Source organism: Acanthopagrus latus, chromosome 15, assembly GCF_904848185.1.
Source record: "Acanthopagrus latus isolate v.2019 chromosome 15, fAcaLat1.1, whole genome shotgun sequence".
Taxonomy (NCBI): domain Eukaryota; kingdom Metazoa; phylum Chordata; class Actinopteri; order Spariformes; family Sparidae; genus Acanthopagrus; species Acanthopagrus latus.
In genome coordinates this window covers 27886073-27905013 of record NC_051053.1, presented here as the reverse complement: position 1 = coordinate 27905013, position 18941 = coordinate 27886073, and the positions used below count along the sequence as shown (strand labels likewise).

Here is an 18941-nt window from a genome sequence, read left to right as displayed (position 1 = left end):
TCGGCTGTAAGAAAATCTACTAATCACACAACAGAGAAAACGAACCAAGACGAGGAAAACTGGAACAGAACTGTTTCAGTCGAACAGAACTGGAGCTGATTCAGCTACGACACTGTCCTGTCTGCTGACTAAGTTACGCTTTACGTAGCGTAGAATTCATCGAAACGCAGCAGATCCACATTTAGATGTCAGAAGTTCAGGCAGAATCTGGATGGTTGCAGCGGACTCGTTTCCATTAAATGTCCAACATGAAGTGAAACTAACAGTTAATATCCAACATGGCTGACAGGACGTTCGTCTCACGTTTCAGACGCTGAACACTCTGAAATAATCAGAATGAAGATTAACAGACAAAAATACGATAAAGACATGTTTTTCACTGCAGCCCTTTAAAGTTGTTCCATGTTTTTAAATGTAAATTAGACTGAACTTTATCGACACCACAGCAGTCGACATGTCGCGTGAGTGTGTGTGTGTGTGAGTGTGTGTGTGTGTGTGTGAGAGTGTTTCTGTGGATCTATATTTCATAACTTCTCCATGAATTAATCATCTCTTCATGTTAGTGTGTTCATGCGTGTGTGTGTGTGTGTGTGAACATGCAGCACATGCCTGCCTGCACACATGTAACTGATGGACACACACACACACACACACACACACACACACACACACACACAGCATGCAGCTGCATACGTACGATCTATCAATTATCAATGAGGGTTCTGAGTGCTGTGTGTGTGTGTGTGTGTGTGTGTGTGTGTGTGTGTGTGTGTGTCCTCCATCATTCGAGGACACATGTTGTCCGACCAGGACACGCAGATGTGTCACTGATAACGTCCGAACATCTGTTATTCTGACACTACACTTCCCATGAGCCTCTGCTGCGACTGTAAATCATCAACACAGTTTATCAAAGTGTTGCTGAGAATCTGAGGAATGCTTAAATATTTACTTTCTCACACACACACACACACACACACACACACACACACACACACACACACACACACACACGCCTGTCATTTCACTTCAGCACCACACACTGCAGAACCAGTCCAGTTCAGGTTCGGTTCAGTCCAAACACTCTGATAAGAAGGTTACAGGCTGGTTTGTGGGAGTAAACTGTGAAGCATGCAGGAGTCCAGGTCCCAGATCCTGATTCACTCTGGAGTTCACACCGACCTCCTCCTCCTCCATCCTCCCCTCTCCTCCCTCCTCTTGTCCTCCCCTCTCCTCCCTCCTCTTGTCCTCCCCTCTCCCCTCTCCTCTTGTCCTCCCCTCTCCCCCGTCCTCTTGTCCTCCCCTCTCCTCCCTCCTCTTGTCCTCCCCTCTCCCCCGTCCTCTTGTCCTCCCCTCTCCTCCCTCCTCTTGTCCTCCCCTCTCCTCTCTCCTCTTGTCCTCCCCTCTCCTCTCTCCTCTTGTCCTCCCCTCTCCTCCCTCCTCTTGTCCTCCCCTCTCCTCTCTCCTCTTGTCCTCCCCTCTCCCCCGTCCTCTCCCCCGTCCTCTCCTCTCTCCCTGCCTTCTTCCTGCCATTATGCAACAGCAGCCTGCAGCCAAGAACAGCCTCCCCTCCCTCCCTCCCTCCCTCCTGTTCAAACAAACAGCCTCTCCTCCCTCTGCAGCGACAGACGGGTGGAGGACACAGATGAATGGAGGCACAGACCCCGGTGCTGTTCGCGGCCTGCTGGGTTTTTTTTTTTTTTGTTTAATCCTGCAGAACGTGCAGATGAACAAACTCTGAAGGTTTAAAGTGGAAATCCTTTTTATTTATTTTTCCTCTTTATTTAGAGGCGTGTTTGTGTTCTGGTGAAGTCTCAGAGCTCAGCGGACCTCGAGGAACATTTCTGTGTCGTCACAGGTCCAACAGAGGTCAGCGTGTTCTGGATGTGCAGGGCGGCCCATGTGACGTGGGCGGGCGGTGCATCAGAGGTGAAGCCAGAATCACTACATGGATTTTTCCTGTTGTGCTTTTGATAAGGCTCTGATCTACAGAGCAGCGTTTCCTCGACTTCAGCCCAGAGCTTCATAAACCGACTGTGAGGCCGGACTTCACCAGAACCACCACCTCTCCTCCGCACATCATCCAGGTTCTGTTCCTCAGCTGTGGTGTTGGTTATCATGGAGTCACAGTGAAGTTGAGTTTGAACATATAAATCTGCAAACTTCATCCTGTTAGACTCCATAAACCTGACGCTCCTCCTGCGTGCAGAACTTGCCTTAGAAACATCATGATTTTAAGTTTGCTTCAGCGTCACAGTGATCCAGTGACAGCTGTCTGAACATCCACAGGTTCACTGCTAACAGGAAGTGCTAACAGCTAATTCTGCAAAGTTTTAATGGAGTTTAGGAATATGGTTTTAACTTTTCAGGTTGTTTTTTCACATTTTAAAAGCGGTCCACAGCTGGTTTAGGAGAACGCTGCAACGCTGTTTTAATTTTTGCAGAATCTGTTCGTGTGTTTCACCAGCGTCACCACCGCAGCCTTTTTTCTGCCTTCTTGGACAGAAACTGCGTTTACTGACATCAGCATCAGCACAAATCACTCTTCAGGCTTCACTCTCCACCTCAGCATCAGTTTCAGGACCTGAGCTCTTTTCTCACTGAGAGACGTCGGGTGGACAGAATATCAGAAACGCCTCTGGGTAAAGAGCAGTGTGAGGAGCCGGAGAGCAGCTTCCTCTCCTCGTACTGTAAATGTCGACACTCGAGCTGAGGGCAGCAGCCAAAAGGCTCCAGGATAAGTGTGATATTCTCAGATAAACAGCACAATTATTCCCTCATATCCATTTCTGAATGGCCACTGTGTCTGCGCCGGCAGACAGATGGGCCGATTGTCGCTCCAGACGCCTGGGAAACGTCCGACACCGACAACAACACATTGAGGGAGGCGAAGCTCAGCTCTCATGCAATCAGACTGAGTCATTTTAATGAAGTTAAGCTCTAATTTGTCCGGCAGAGAGAGAAAAGATGGAGGAGGGAGGGAAGAAAGAAAGAAAGAAGCCTTTTCTCTGCTCTCATTACTGTCTGTTGTCCACAGCGGATCTGTGACCTTCAGGCAGAAAGGAGCGAATTAACGGGAAAACCTGAACTTCACATGAACCGGACGGATCGGCGGGAGGCCGGTCTCAGAACCGGGCCGAGGAGATAATTCAATATCATCATTTATAAGCTCACAGTGATGACACGAGCACATCGTCTGATTATTCTGCTGAGTTCTGCTGGCAGGCTGGAGTCAACGCCGTCAGGTGTGTTTACTCAGAGTTAAAACTCTCACGTGCAATAAAACCTCAACCTGTTGAAAGTCAGAAAGATGAAGCCCACACAGTGACCTCGTCGATATCAGATCAATACTCTGATACTGCGAGTCCAGATTCTGGCTGCGGGGACACGAACTCAGACCAGCGACTCCTGAATATTTTACATCATGACAGAAAGAGACGATCCGACGCTGCCACAGGAACTCTGGGTAAAAATAGACGAGCAGCAAACGATGGAGATATTAACAGAAGTTCACTGGAAACGAACGTAACACAGATCGCTGAGTGGGTGGCAACACACACACACACACACACACACTCAGGGAGGAGACGGACATTTTGTGGCCAGTTGGAGGAGAGGAGTGGGTTTAATGGCAGCTCCACTGGGACGAGATAACCTCCTCTTTACTCTGGTTATCATCAAACACACACACACACACACACACACACACCTCTGACACTGAGCAGAACTACACTGAGACCAGAACCTGCACCAGATTATCAACACAAACCAGTACAGGCCAGTTTGAGTCCAACAGAACCAGCACACACTGTCATACCTAATGAACTGCAACTGATGTGTGTACATCTTAGAACTGCATTACCCAGAATGCCTCATTTCACAAGCTACAGTGGTGAGAGTAAGAAACAGTCAGAAACAGATACCAGCAAAGAAAAAGGAAGAAGAAGAAGAAGAAGAAGAAGAAGAAGAAGAAGAAGAAGAGAGGATGAATCAGATGAAAAGCCGACCCGACATGCAGAGGAAGATGAAAGACATTAGCGAGGGAATGCGTGAGTAAAGATGGAGTGAAGGAATGTGGAGGACGGAGAGAAAGAAGGGATCAGACGGCAGCAGGAGGAGGTGAAGCAGATCAACAGTCGAGGTCGAGAGACTCTTCAGAAGTGTTTGTGATCCGTCAGCTACGGGAGCCTGGAGAGGACAATCAGACCGGCTCACATCATACTACCTCAGAGTGATTAGTGAGCACTGGTCCCTCAGCAGGCATCACGCAGAGGCTCAACGACTCATCATTAAGAAATTACTCACATGCAGTAAACATGTTGCTGCTGCTGCGTCAAACAACACTGATATTAATAGTTTACAGGCTTTTCTCCTGCCGCGCAACGGTTCATCACACGTAACGTAGAGCAATGTTTCATGATGCTGGAGGACATCAGACCAGGTCGCACACCGTCGCCATCACAACAACACAGACAGGAAGTACAGCAAGTACAGTACGTTCATTCAAACTGTGTCAGAAGAAGAAGAAGAAGAAGAAGAAGACGACAACGTCGGAGAAGACGATGTAGAAGAAGAAGAAAAGGACAACGCAGGAGAAGAATACATAGAAGACAAAGAAGAACATTTAGATATAGAAGAAGAAGACGACAAAGACAAAGAAGAAGATGGTCCCAGTTATTATTCTGAACCATTTAAAATCTTCTATAATGTTTAATCATTTTACAGCTTGAAACCTCAATGGATAAAGTGTGTGTGTGTGTGTGTGTGTGTGTGTGTGTGTGTGTGTGTGTGTCCAGTTGGACTGCAGAGAACTGGCTGTTCCTGACCCGTCTGATAGAAGCAGGACGGAGCACAGAGGAGGAGGAAGAGGAGGGTGGAGCAGCTGGGAGAGAGCCAATGAGAGAGGAGGACGTTCCCTCTCTTCTTCCTCCGGACCTTCATCATCCTCCCTCCTGTAATCGCTCCTCTCTTCTCACTCCACCCTCATTTCTCCTGTCTGCACTCCACCCGTCCTCTTCCTCCTCCTCCTCCTCCTCCTCCTCCTCTCTCTCCACCCTGCACTCTTCAGTCATAATATTCAGTGACGTCTAGAGCTAATCTGACACACACGCACACACACACACACACACACACACACACACACACCCTGTTAAACCACAGCACCAGATGTTCTGCAGCCTCACACACCCTTCAGCCGACCAGATGTGAACTCTGGCACAAACGCTTCCTCGCCTCTCGTTCTTCTGCTCGCTCTGATGTCGGACCTTTAAACTCTCCATTGTTGCCCTTTCACAATAAAATATGTGGAACTATCTTCACAACACTGTCAAACCTCTCAGTGAAACATTACAGTCCAGTGTGTCTTCAGAACCGCCCACAGCGGATCAAAACTAACTACATGTTGTCGGTGCTGACGTCAGCAGACTGATTCTGGGTGAAGCTCAGCTGTGATGTGATGTTTCAGCCTCTCCCTCATTATCTCACTCACACTTAATGAGTGGACCAGCTGCCGTTCAGCTCGCTCTCATGGAAAACCCGTCAAAGACCCGCCGATCCATTACATGCGTGTTCGCAGCAGAACCAGCAGGAGGCGACGACACCGAGAGCAGAGCAGGAACGTTCGGACCGCAGAGAGTCTCTGATTGGACGAGGTCGAACACAAAGAGACAACGAGCCGGGGTGTTTGTTCAAAAGGTAGAAAACCTACAACAACCAGAATGCATTGCGACACACCGGACCAATAAACACTCCTGCGAGCTGGGCGGCGCCTGGTTTCAACTCCGTTCAGAGGATCCGACTGTGTGTGTCTGTGGATGCACACTTACAAAATACAGAACAACTGAAGTCCGACTGACGTTACGTAACATGAGAGAAAGAAAGAAGTTTCACATCGTTTGTTTACATCACAAACAGTGAAGCGATACGAAGACTGAACAGTTCTGGTGCTTTTATTTTGAACTGTCGCAGTTCTTAAAATGTGTCTATCAGCTGATATACTGATCATTATTGTACCGATCGTCAAATATCTGAACAGTTTTCACTCATAAAACTATTTTCACTCATAGTAATATTGAGTTTGAGGTCAGTTTCTCTACAGAACCTGGTTCTGAACGCAGCTGTACGACAACTTCATCTCAATAAAACATCTCATCTTATAAATCAGGAAGTAAGATCTCTGGTGTCGGATCGCAGAGCAGGAAACCTGAGAAACCATCGATTAAAAATACATCTTGTGATTTCATTGGTCTAAATTCTCCCTGTGGGATTTAACTAGCTCATATTTATTATTGATAGATGTTAATGGACTGAGCAGTATGAATATTAATATGTATATAATATTAATATATTAATATTTACGTTGTGTCCAGTTAAAGCTCAGATCTGCTGCTGGTTGATGTCACACGCTGTCAGTCTGTCTGTGGTTTTATCTCCGACAGCTGGACGTTCACAGCCAGACGGAGTTTAGTCGGCTGGATTTAAAAAGATATAAAAATAAAAAAAATAGACACCTGGAAAATTATTTTAGGCATCAAATCCAGAAACAAACACATCCAAAATATCTGCTGAGCACTTTTAGCTCCAAGCAGCACCGGTCCAAAAATAACACGCACACACACACACACACACACACGGGGAAACACACACGGCACGCAAACCCTCGGCTCTTCGCGGCCCAGATTGGAGGGTCGGCTGTGTCGTCATGGTGATCTATCCCATCATGTCGCTCGGCCGTCTGCCAGACACTTTCACTCTCTCTCTCTGTCCGAGCCACAATCCTGCACGGCTCATGTTGCAGTGCATTGTGGGATGTCAGATCTAATCTATTCCACAGATTGTGTGTGTGTGTGTGTGTGTGTGTGTGTGTGTGTGTGTGTGTGTGTGTGTGTGTGTTCACAGTAACTGTAGTTCTTTTGTTCCTGTGTGTGTGTGTGTGTGTCCTGCTGGTCACACTGTTAAAGTGGGATCAAACACATTCCTGAACTGAGCAGGTTACAGACCTGGCGCCCACCTGTCACACCGACTCACCTGTCTGTCTTTTAACTCTCGACAGGTTTCCTGCAGGACAACTGAAACGTGTCCGCGGAGGTAAACAAAAGCTAAATGTTGCTCTGCTGCTACGTAGCCGTTAGCATGTAACCACATCATGCTAACACTGTGAGAGAGTCGTATTTCTGCTGTTAGCTTGTTTTCAGGTTAAACGTTAGCACACTAATGCTGACGACAACACAGACGACACTTCGGACCGTCGACATGAAATGACATCCAACATCTAATGATCCAATATCAGTAAATGATCAATTCAGATATTTCTCCACGCTGTCAATCAAACCAAAACAGAAGTTAAAAGATGAACTGGACGGTTTTTAAATATCAGCATCAAAGATCTGCTGAGTTTGAAACAACAGGAAGGACATGAACCATGACAGTGTGCGTGTGTGTGTGTGTGTGTGTGTGTGCGTGCGTGCGTGCGTGTGTGTGTGTGAGATGAATGTGCACTCGGTCAAGGACATGTAGCTCCTCCCCCTCCCTGTCCAATGTCATCAATGCCAAGTGGGTAAGAGACACACTGGTGTAAATCTCCTCACACACACACACACACACACACACACACACACAGATGTAATGTAGAGTATGATGTCACCGGGGTTGTGTTACACCTCCACCCTGGAGAGAGACGAGAGGGGCGGAGGTCAGTGATGTCAGCCTCTCTGTCGTCATAGCAACGCTGAATAAAGCAGCTGAAGTCACCTTCCAGGAATCCAACGTGTCGCCGTCACAGACACGTTACGAACAGAAACGTACGGATGATGTCTTTTAACATTTCGGGATGTTTTTACATTCTCGTCAGCTACAAAAAGAACGATGTCAAGCTGAGCGGCGCTCTGCAGCCGCCATTAAGGTGCGTCGACGCCACGTGACGAAGCAGCAACAGAAGGAACCGTCTGGATATCGTGACACAGATGAAGTCTGTGAGCTGAGCAGAGAGCCGACAGTGAGCAGGTCTGCAGGCCCGAGGCTCGACCCAGTTTCACATAATCACTCATTTCCTGTCTGTCTGTCTGTCTCTCAGCACCGCCTCAGGGCGTGGACCCGGTACACACACACCAGAACACTTCATTACATCTATTGTTCTATAACTCTCAGTCTTTAAAAAGGTCCAGTTTGTCAGAAAGTTGATCTGTGAGGCGACACTGTGGGACAGAACCGACCCGACTTACAATCCCAGAGCGTCAGAGTTTGATGGGCTGAGATTTCTGACAGATCGGACCTTCAGGCTGTAAAAGTCCCGCTTGGATCAGCTGCAAACTGTTTTTATGACTCACACAGTTACATGATGCTCAGTAACTAAATACTCAGATTACTGTGAACTAACTGTAACTAACTGTAAATACTGCAGTTTTTTGGGATACTTATGAGTCCTTAAATCTACCAGGTCAAACTCTGGACCAAGAACAGAACCAGTCAATCAACCAACCAACCAACCAACCAACCAACCAACCAACCAACCAACCAATCAACCAATCAGGTGATCTGATCATAAACAGGCTGATGTTTACTTTGTACTTAAGTAATATTTCAATAAATGTAACTGTGACTGTCGACTTGAACACATCTGGAGGCCTCGAGCCGAACATTTCATTTATCAGGAATGTGTGTGTGTGTGTGTGTGTGTGTGTGTGTGTGTGTGTGTGTGTGTGTGTGTGTGTGTGTGTGTGTGTTGTGAGACAGAGAAACGCCTTCAGCTACATGGAAATCAAATTAAATGGAGTTCTGCTGAAGGTCAACACACATCTGTGTGTGTGTGTGTGTGTGTGTGTGTGTGTGTGTGTGTGTGTGTGTGTGTGTGTGTGTGTGTGTGTGTGTAAACTGAGAATGTTTGGATTCAAACTGAAAAGCAACAAAATACTTGTTGGCTTCTGTTAATTGATTAGTTTGAGTAATCGATCACCGGTTTAAACAAACTGATATCATCGTCCACTGAGGATCACAGCTGTCACTCACTGTTATTATCAATAACTAATCATTTATAATGTCCAGAACGACGTCTGGAAACAGCTTCTGATCACCTCGTCTGACTCGACATCATCATCAGGCTTCATCACGACGTCACACAGTCTGATTTAAATGTCTAAATAAATGTAAATACTCAAGTTAAGTTCCTTCAAACTGTATTTTGTAGTTTCAGTAGAATTTACTTTATTTCATCGCTGGATGTTTGAAATTTTGACACAAAAGAGTTTAATTTTTACTGCAAATGAATATCGATTGATTTCAGATAAACAATATCGGCCCTGAGAGAGTCTGGTTGGTCGACCTGTGGTCCGGATCTCTCTGCTGCTCTACAGTTGTGATTGTTGTTCATGTTGGACCGACCGGGTCGTTACCAGAGAGCAGAACCGTCAGAGACGACTTTAAACTTTTCGTGGTTGAAGCTCGTGAAGAAACAGGAGGTGGAACTCTAAACGTCTAAACGCTTCCTGCTGCAGACGAGCGTCTTCATCTTCACTCTGTCCTCATGTTTTATTCACCAGGCGTCTCGGCTGAGGAGCTGCAGCTCACATGCGACAGATATCAGCGCCAACGTTTAAGCAGCTTTGATGTTTCAGCGGGAGGTCATCGGGTCGAGTCCTCCACATCTGAGACTGTTACAGAACCAGTGTTGACGTGACTCTCGGCTGCTGAGTCGGAGCGGCGCCGAACCGCTCAGGGAGGATCAACGACGCTCCACGTGTGGAGAGAAGAAACACAGAAGAAGAAGAAGAAGAAGAAGAAGAAGAGACGAGTGTGTGTTCGACCTCCGCTGAGGTGAAACCTGCTCGACCCGACGTGACCCGGATATGCAGCCGAGACTGAAGAGAACAGAATCCCATCATGCCTCTCTGATACTGAGCTGCTTCTCAGACCCACACAGACAACAATCATAATAAAAACAGACGGATGCGTTCCAGATCTTGTTCTTTATGTTTCCTAACATCTCGTCCCGACTGTAACAAAGTCCGACGACTCGTCCGGCGCCAGCAGCAGCTGACAGGAGGTCAGTTTATCAGCGAGCCGGTCCGTTCAACACTTCAAACTACTCAGAACTGTTTTTAACTCCATGTTGTTCTGTACGGTGGTCAGTCATCGTTTATGCACCTCAGTTTTATTCCTGTTTTGTCATTTTACTTCTTATCCTTCATCATTTTTCTGCTCCGGTTCTGTTTATTCGCTCTGTGATTCTGTTCGGTGTCATGTTGGCTCCACATCAGTGAAAATCAAGTCTCACCGTCACATAAAGAATCTGTTAAATCGTCTGATCCAAGTCCAAAGATTCTGCAGAATCAGCGCTTCACAACAAGCTGAACATAAATATGTAACTCTGAAAGACAGTTACACAAAATATAATAATGTTTATAGACGAGTGTGTGCAGATTCTGATCAATCCATGAAAAAGTTGACTAAACCTGACACTAGCTTAGCGTTAGCCTCCAGCTAGCTTAGCATTAGCCCAGGTTCTGATCTTCAGATTCGGGTCAATCCAAAGAAATGTGGGTCATTTTTTATAGTTCTGCAACAACAGCAGATAAAAGATGAATGTTCAGGAGTGTCACAGTTTGACTGACAGCTGATTAAAGACGTGAGCGATGAAGACGAGCAGCGTCGTCACTTTAAGATGAAGAGCTGTGCTCGTATTTCTAGAAACGAGGTCGCTCGTCTGCTCTCCTGTCGTCCGTCCTCTCTTTGTCCTCCTCCTGCAGACCTCCTTCTCTCCTCATCTTCACTCCTTCTACTTGTTTTTATTTTCACACTCCCGTCGTCCGTCCTCCCTCCTTTCCTAATCTCCTACTTCCTTCTCCTCCTCACACTTCGTTCCCTGACGTCACAGTTTCAGTCGTTCACCTCCAACAGAAAGAGCTTCCACAATAAAACTGAAACAAATAAAAGCAGATAATAACGTTTCTGAAAGTGTTTCAGGGATTTTCCTGAGCGCTGAGAGTTTATTCCTCCGCCCTTCATCTCCTTTGAAGCTTAAACTGTAAGCTGAAAGAGTTTGGATGGAGGAGGAGGAGGAGGAGGAGGAGGAGTAATCTTCATCATGAGGCTCACTGAGGACGAGGAGGGAGGAGGAAGTATGAGGGGGGTTAGTGGGAGGTGAAAAAAAAAAGGTGTGACTGATGAAGAGGAGGAGGAAGAGGGGGAGGAGGTGAAGCGATAACGGAGAGACGGGGGGAGAGAAAAGGAGGACAAGAGTGAAACAAACCAGCTGAAGCGATTCCTGTGGATGAAGAGACGAGGAATGTTCTGGAAAATGTCCAGATAGGAAGAAGTGGAACAGTGCGACACGGAGGAGGAGGAGGAGGAGGAGGAAGACGAGGAGGAGGAGGAGGAGGAAGAAGACGAGGAGGAGGAGGAAGAGGAGGAGGAGGAGGAGGAGGAAGACGAGGAGGAGGAGGAGGAAGAGGAGGAGGAGGAGGAGGAAGAGGAGGAAGAGGAGGAGGAGGAGGAAGACGAGGAGGAGGGTAACATGTTTCCCAGCGGCGAGGCTTCGGCTTCGGCTATATTTAGAGGGTCTGCTGGAGGCGACCGTCATCAAAACTCTGCAGCTTTTATCAAAATGAGTCAAACTGACAGTCAGAATCAGATGAAGTCGTCACGGAGCTGCAGACGTTCTCAGATGTTTCCTGACGACTCGTTTGTCTGATGTTTAAACTCTGACTGGTCGAGAAGTAAGAAAAAGCACCTGGAGTCTCATCAGGTTCTGATCCGGAGCCGCTGAGCTCAGAGATGTTTGTAACTTCTCATCTCTTCACTCCTGTTGATCAGCCCGACTGCAGCAGTGATCCAGAGCAGGTTCTGTTCTGCTGACTGGAGCTGGACTTTACTTCATGAACATGAGAGAGGAGACCAGGACCAGAACCAGAACCAGAGTCTCTGCTGAGTGCTGAGTTCTGAGGAAATGTTTTCAGATTCTGAATGCGTTATTAATCCCCGGGAGGAAATTGTTTGAGGTGTAAAGTTTGAAGTTGTCGTCACGTTACGTTTCGTCTCTGACTCTCCTGAAATCACAGCGACATGAAACTTCAGTAAACGTGTTGAAACGTTTGTGATGACGTGAGAAACGCCGCGGCAACATGAACAACATGTTTGTTTTAAGACATCTTAACACAGAAATCTGACAGATTGTGTCTTTAAATTAAAGAAGAATTCAGTTCAGGATTTGAATGTAAATAAATCTTTGGCCTTCAGTCAGAAAGTAACGTGTCTGTAATGTGACGACTTGGTTCTGTTGACTCTTTAATACGACCGCAAACTGAATATATCTGTTTTTGTTGGACCGACGGTCAGAAATTCAAAAACCAGACCACAAAAACATTTAATCTCAGGACCAGAACCCTCTTCCCCGCTTTCCTCTTGGAGTCAAAGTCCTAAAATAGCCGAAGCGCCACTTATATTATTTGTCCTCGATCACGCCTGAACAGACGGCGCTCTGTCCTTCACTCGGACTCAGAGGCGGATCAAAGGCATTTAAAAGCTTCATTTTCTCTCTTTATTGAGTTTCTGATCACATGACTGCAGCTCCTGAAACCGGACCTCCGTCCCTCCGTCCTCCTCTGAGCAAACAAACAAGACGCCTGAGACGCTCCGTCAACGTGTTCTGCACTAATTAAACCAGTCGAGGCGGCGCGAACACAGAGACAAACAGAAAAAGGTCACAGCAGAACAAAAAGCGGACTCAGGACGCGACTGTTCAGTCGGATCCAACAACAGTTCTGATGCATTCACTCGTTTTATCCACCACACGTCAAACAGGAAATGGTTCAGCTTGACATTTTGAGCAGCGACCAGCTGGTCAGACAGAGACTCTGACGAGAAGCTACAGCTGATTTTAAAATATCACAGCAGTCGTTAAATTTGGGAGGTCCAACAGTTCAGCAGGTGTCACGTGAAGTCAGTATGAGCTCGACCCGCTTTATGCTACAGAACATCCAGGTGGCATCTCAGAATGACTGAATGATCGTGAACGAGAAGAACGGGACATTATTGAGTTATTTCACAGAGAGCTGAAGACGACGGCACCACAGGCCCGTTAGAACAGGACAGAACTGACATAATGTGACAGAACTGTCTTTGTTGTATATCCATGTGTTCAGACGGTGGTTCTGTCGGGTCGTGTTATGTAATCGGTGCAGAGCTGAACTCCTCTGAAGTCGACACAGTGATTCACTTTAATATTAGCCGGTGTTAAAGCTCAGGACGCTGCAGCAGAGCCGATGATGTACAGCTCAGATCTCTCTGCATCACGCCAGCTGGGCCGGGCTGAAACCTGCATCATCATCATCATCATCATCATCCTCATCCTCGCCGCCGAGGTATTACAGGAGGAGAGAGTTCTGGCAGCGAGCAGCAGCGTTCACGTTTCCTGCAGGAGCCTCGAGTCACTTAAAACGTCCCTGCAGATCAATGATGATCCGATCAGTGAAGCTGCTCTCAGGCGGACCAACAGAAGCCGGATGTGACTTCAGTTCAATTATTGATCGCAGCCGAGCGGCTTTATACGGAAAGAATGTGAGCCAGCGGGCCCACGCTGCAGCACACAACACGTTTTCTGTTGCTCTAAATCAAAACCACATTTCCCATAAAACCCCTCTGCATCCTGCTCTCTCTCTCCATCCATTTCATCTAAAGAGGCTGTAAACACAAACAGAGCAGCTCTCTGAGCAGGGCCGCCATCATCACGCCACACGGAAAAATAAAAGAAGAAACACATTCGTTCTGCACAGTTTTAATGTCCAAGACTTCTGCTCTCAAGCTTCAGAGAGAACAGATCAGATTTATTTATTCCCTCAAACTTGTTCTTATTATGAGATGATATATTTTATTATTATTGTAATTATGAGTCTAACTGGAGACTAACTGGAGGACGGAAGGTGAGACATCAGCTGCTGTCAGACTGAATCCTCTGTGTCAGTCAGAATCAGTGATGAAGTCTGAACAACGAGACGACAGAAGAAGAAGAAGAAGAAGAAGAAGAAGAAGAAGAAGAAGAAGAAGAAGAAGACGAGCGAATCATGTGGCAGGAATAGCGCTTCAGTATGAATTTGTGATGCAACTGAACAAATCTTTAGTTCTGTTTCTTCTTTTCAAGCACAAGATAATTAATCACCAACAGATTTGATAAACAAGGTTTCTCCTGCTTCACTGTCCCGCACTTGAATTCAGTTCTGACAACGTTAGCAGGTCCAAAACATCCCGATCAGCCCGACAGTTCAGTCGGATTCAAAGACAGAAGCTAATTATCTGATCTGCTCTGTGACGGTGTGTGAACGCTGGATATCAGTTTCTCTGCAGACGACTGCAGAGTTTCTGTTTGTGATTATTTACTGTTGAATGTTTCCAGGAGTTCGACTGCAGACACAGTCGTACGAATCCTTCAGTGTCTCTGGAGGGAAAATGTCGAGTCTGATGAATGACCTCGAGTGATGTCACACGAGTCGGCCTCAGAGACGCGTAGACACGTAACAGAAAAGAAACTCGGTCACCAGGTATTAAACCACTTTGGGTGCACAAAGACTCACGTCGATCGAGCCGGCTAACGCTCCGTTTTACTGAATCATGCAGCTCGTCGTCACTTTCCAAATGTTACTGGATCCAATTCTGGCACTAAAAAAAAAAACACGTAACCACCATTTTACAGCTGCTTCTGTCAGCTGGTAGCTTAGTGAGGAAAAGGTTGTTGTTGTCAGCTGACCTTCGTCTGCTTTCTGCTCCTCTTCTCTGCTGCAGGCTACGTTAGCCGCTACTAGCTCAAGATGCTAAACCTTTGACCAGATGGTTGGCGAGCTGCCTTGTGGATAAAAAGAAGAAGAAGAAGAAGAAGAAGAAGAAGAAGAAGAAGAAGAAGAAGAAGAAGAAGAAGACGTCTCTGAACTGCTGCACTGATTAGGATATTTATTTTGAAGCATCTGTCGTCAGTCTGACATTGTTTTGGGAGGGTTAGAAGAAACAACAGCTATTCTCACTTAACAGTTAGACCATCAATATTTTGTTTCAGTCAATTTCAAGATGACTTGAAGACGTCACTTTGGATTAAAATCTCATTTACACACTGAAAATGCTGAAAATTAAATTAAAGACCTGCAGAGGAAACTTAAAACAAAAAAGGTTTCTGGCTGAAGGTCTGACCTCCTCCTCCTCCTCCTCCTCCACCAGGTCCTCCACCCTGAACATTAACTCACTCTGTCTGGACACCAAAAGGATTCAGCTTCATTATATAATGTAGTTTCTACTCCAGCGGCCGAGAAAGCTGCAGGAGGCTCAGACGACCCGACACCTCGCTGTGACACTTTAAAGGCTTCGAGTCAACAAGTTGCCAAATGTTGCATCAAAGACGTAAAGACAGAGGAGACGAGGGGGGAGGGGAGGAGAAGGAGGAGGAGGAGGAGGACACAGGGTGGAGAGAAAACAGAAACGACACACAAGATTATGAGGAAAAAAGGGAGAGGAGAGGGGGAGAAAGTGAGAAGGGAGGAGGAGGAGGAGAGGGAGCAGCAGGCCGGCCGGGATCTGATTACATAATTGCTCGACAGGATTTGAAACAGGGTCTGCGCAAGAAAAGAGAGGAAACGCCTCGAAGCTGCAAATCAAAACTCTACAGTGAAAACGCCAACATGAAGCCAGACCACAAACACCAGAGGAGGTGAAGGAGGAGGTCACAGCAGGAGGAGACGAGCAGGAGGAGACGAGGACGTCAGCAAGGTGTTTAAAAAGCTCCAGGAGGAAGATTTCAGAGTTTCAGTGACACCAGAGTCACAGAAGGTCACTGCAGAGATATCACAGGGGGATTATGGGAATATTTGTTTGTGCTCCAGGGCTGAGGAGGTCAGCAGAGGCGACCACGCCTGCACCTCCACCTCCACCTCCAACTCCACCATCATCATCATCACTATCACTATCATCATCATCATCATCGTCAGAAAAACATCCTCCATCACTTTAAACCTCTGAGCTGAAAATGAATCAGAGCTGCAGAGTTCAACAACAACAACCAGCAGCAGCTCTGGTGCACTGACACACACACACACACACACACACACACACACACACACACACACACACGACAAGTTCAACAACACGATGGAGAGCAGCGGGGCGAAGCAGACAGACAGAGCCGAGAGAAGCGCGCTGTGCCCGGCTGCTCCTCACCGCAGCTGCGCCTCCAGGAGGACGGAGCCGCTTTAATTACAGGTTAATACAATTAACACACACACACACACACACACACACACACACACACCGCCACAGCCGTCGTGGATGTGGATGCTCCACCAGCCGCACACACGCACACACGCACTCACACACACACAATGGATCTCAGCCCGGTTGGAGCCCGCAGCAGCAGCGGGACGAGCAGCTCTGCTCAGGCCGCCTCACACTCACCTGATGGCGGACAGAAGCGCAGTGGAGTCCCGCTCGCAGTGGAGGACGGACGGACTGCTGAGAGCTCGGAGCGAAAACAAGGCAGAGCAGCGAGTCCTGAAATCCACCGAGCCTCCTCCTCCTCCTCCTCCTCATCCTCCTCCTCCTCCTCACCCCGCCCGCCGCTCCGCGCTGCCTCACCACGGCCCGGACTGCAGCGGCCGGGACGCTCGGTTCATGCACCCCGCAGCACCGGCGGGGCGGTGTTAGCGCTGATTCTCAATCAAACGGAGCTTTCCTTAACATTTCTGCAGGAAACAGACGTATTGGCATCAACATAAAAGCCTACTTTAACTACAACGAGCAGAATATGCTTTCTAATTACATGAATGGCGAACGGCCCATTTCAAAATCATGTAATATCATTAATGTGTTCATCACTTAGATGCAGGCTAGCTGCTAAGCTAGCTTGGGAATTTCACGTGACATCATGACAATTTATTTATTTATGTTCTGTATTTTTAATTCAACCCTCCAAAACTAACTAACCGACTCTGAGTTATACTTGCAGCCCTGCTGTCCTGGAACAGTTAGCCTAGCTATATAGCTTAGCCAAATTCAGACCAACTAGCTAGCATAACAAACAGATTAAATGATTAAAACAAGTAGCGATGTGTCATTTAGGGTTCGTATTGCTCTTTAGCAGCAGCAGCTAAACGATGTAATCTTATCAAATGTCAGCCATCTTTTAGCATCTACTTAGCTTCTTGTGCTAAACTTTGATTAAAAGAATGTGAAAGCCACAGAAACACTCAGAGAACTGTCATAAATTACAGGCTGCTGAGTTATTAACCTAATGTACAACTTAATGTTCATGTTTTGTATTGAACTGAATGTGATAGCTTAGACTAGCGAATGGACTGAAAGTAGCCTAGCTTAGCATACTTCTGGAGAGGCTGTAATTCTGTATTTGTGTCAATGAGACAGGAAATACATTTTTATTAGCATTTGTAATTATATGACTAATTTATTATTTCTACTTCCCTTCTTTTATTTAAATCCTTATGTTTTATGTAAGTCTTAGCTTAGCTTAGCTTATCTCAGCCTTCCATCAGTTTAACAAGTCATTCCATCACCAGATAATAAGGCCTACCGTTCTCATAATACAGCTTACAAACATAAACATCACATTACAAATTCATGTAATCAATAACAGAATTGTTGTATTGTGTATAAAAATAACAACTAATATGAATTTTCCTCTGATAAACTGACATCAGTTTGATATGATTATCTAACTTTAAGTTTTAAACAGCACTTTTTAGCAACTATTAAATGCTTCAGCCTCACTGTCTGCAATTCTTCCATATTAACTTTGTGGTAGATTTATATGAAATGTTTGTTGTTGTTTTTTTAAATGTCAGTTCAAATACAATAATTTTTATGTTTCAATATTTCTCTATACCGAGAAGTAGGATGTGTGAAACCAGCTACGGCAGCCTGTAGAATCAGAAAGCCAGTAAACTGTTTATATTACAAGTGGAAAAATAAAAAAAAATGTCAAATGTTAACTTTGTTCTCACTGTAACACTGAGTGAATAAGAATAAGGGTAAAAGTGACAGTGCATTTTTAGTGCACATCTGTACCAGTAGAATGTCTCCACCCGCCGAGGCTGCGCTAGGATGTATATGAAGCGCTCCCGGCTCCCAAAGTCAGAGTGAGAGGCGGAGATTCAGGCAGGGGGGGGAGGGGAGGGGGGGGGAGGGGGGGGTCTGCAGAGACCAAATGATGCCAAACAGTCCTGACTGTGAAAAGTTGTGGACGACTGATCAGAGATCAGATTTAAATAAAGAGAAAAACACGAACTTCTGTGAAATCATCAGAGACGCTGTGACTGGAAACAGACTTTATTCTCTGCTGAGGACTTAGAGAATGTTTCCCATCAGCCCCTCTGTCAGTGTGTGTGTGTGTGTGTGTGTGTGTGTGTGTGTGTGTGTGTTGGGGGTAATGCTGACCCTGCTCTTATCTCCACATTTAACCACCGAGTCCTCGACGAGTCCTGCGGAGATGGAAACCCTGCAGCTCTGCAAACCTCCTACTGATGAATCATCACAGCGATTCAGACGCTTCACACCGTCTGCAGGGAGGAAACAACGAGCCTGGTTCTGCAGGTCCGATCTGCATCAGACGACATCTAAGTTTCTACCTGCAGGTTTAAAAAAAAAGGTTTCAAATGTCAGATAATTCATTCTCACAGTGACTCAACACTTCATGTTGGACTTGGACCAGTCAGGAGCATTTCTCTGTCCCGGGAGTGACGGTACTGGGCTGGACCCAGAATCAAAGACCAGAATCACACGGTGGCCATTTTCATCTGACTTCCTGTTCAGGGTGGGGAAACCCAAAAGCGACTGGTGCTGCTGTGTTTGAGGCTGCACGTTGTATTAACAGAAGGAACAGAGAAACTCTGCAGGGACGTTTGACCGCATGTCATGTTAAAAAGCTAATGTTAGCATTCAGCCATTTTCTAGCTAACACTGTG

The 18941-nt window shown here is 46.4% G+C and overlaps 1 protein-coding gene across 1 annotated transcript in view; it reads right to left on the bottom strand.

Moving 5' to 3' along the window:
• Nucleotides 1–16572, bottom strand: part of LOC119033258 (spectrin beta chain, non-erythrocytic 1) — a 94205-nt gene extending 77633 nt beyond the window's left edge. Inside the window, exon 1 of the mRNA XM_037123121.1 lies at nt 16420–16572. The gene's annotated coding sequence lies outside the window, so the exon portion shown is untranslated. The remainder of the gene's footprint in view (nt 1–16419) is intronic.
• Nucleotides 16573–18941: the final 2369 nt, after the last annotated feature.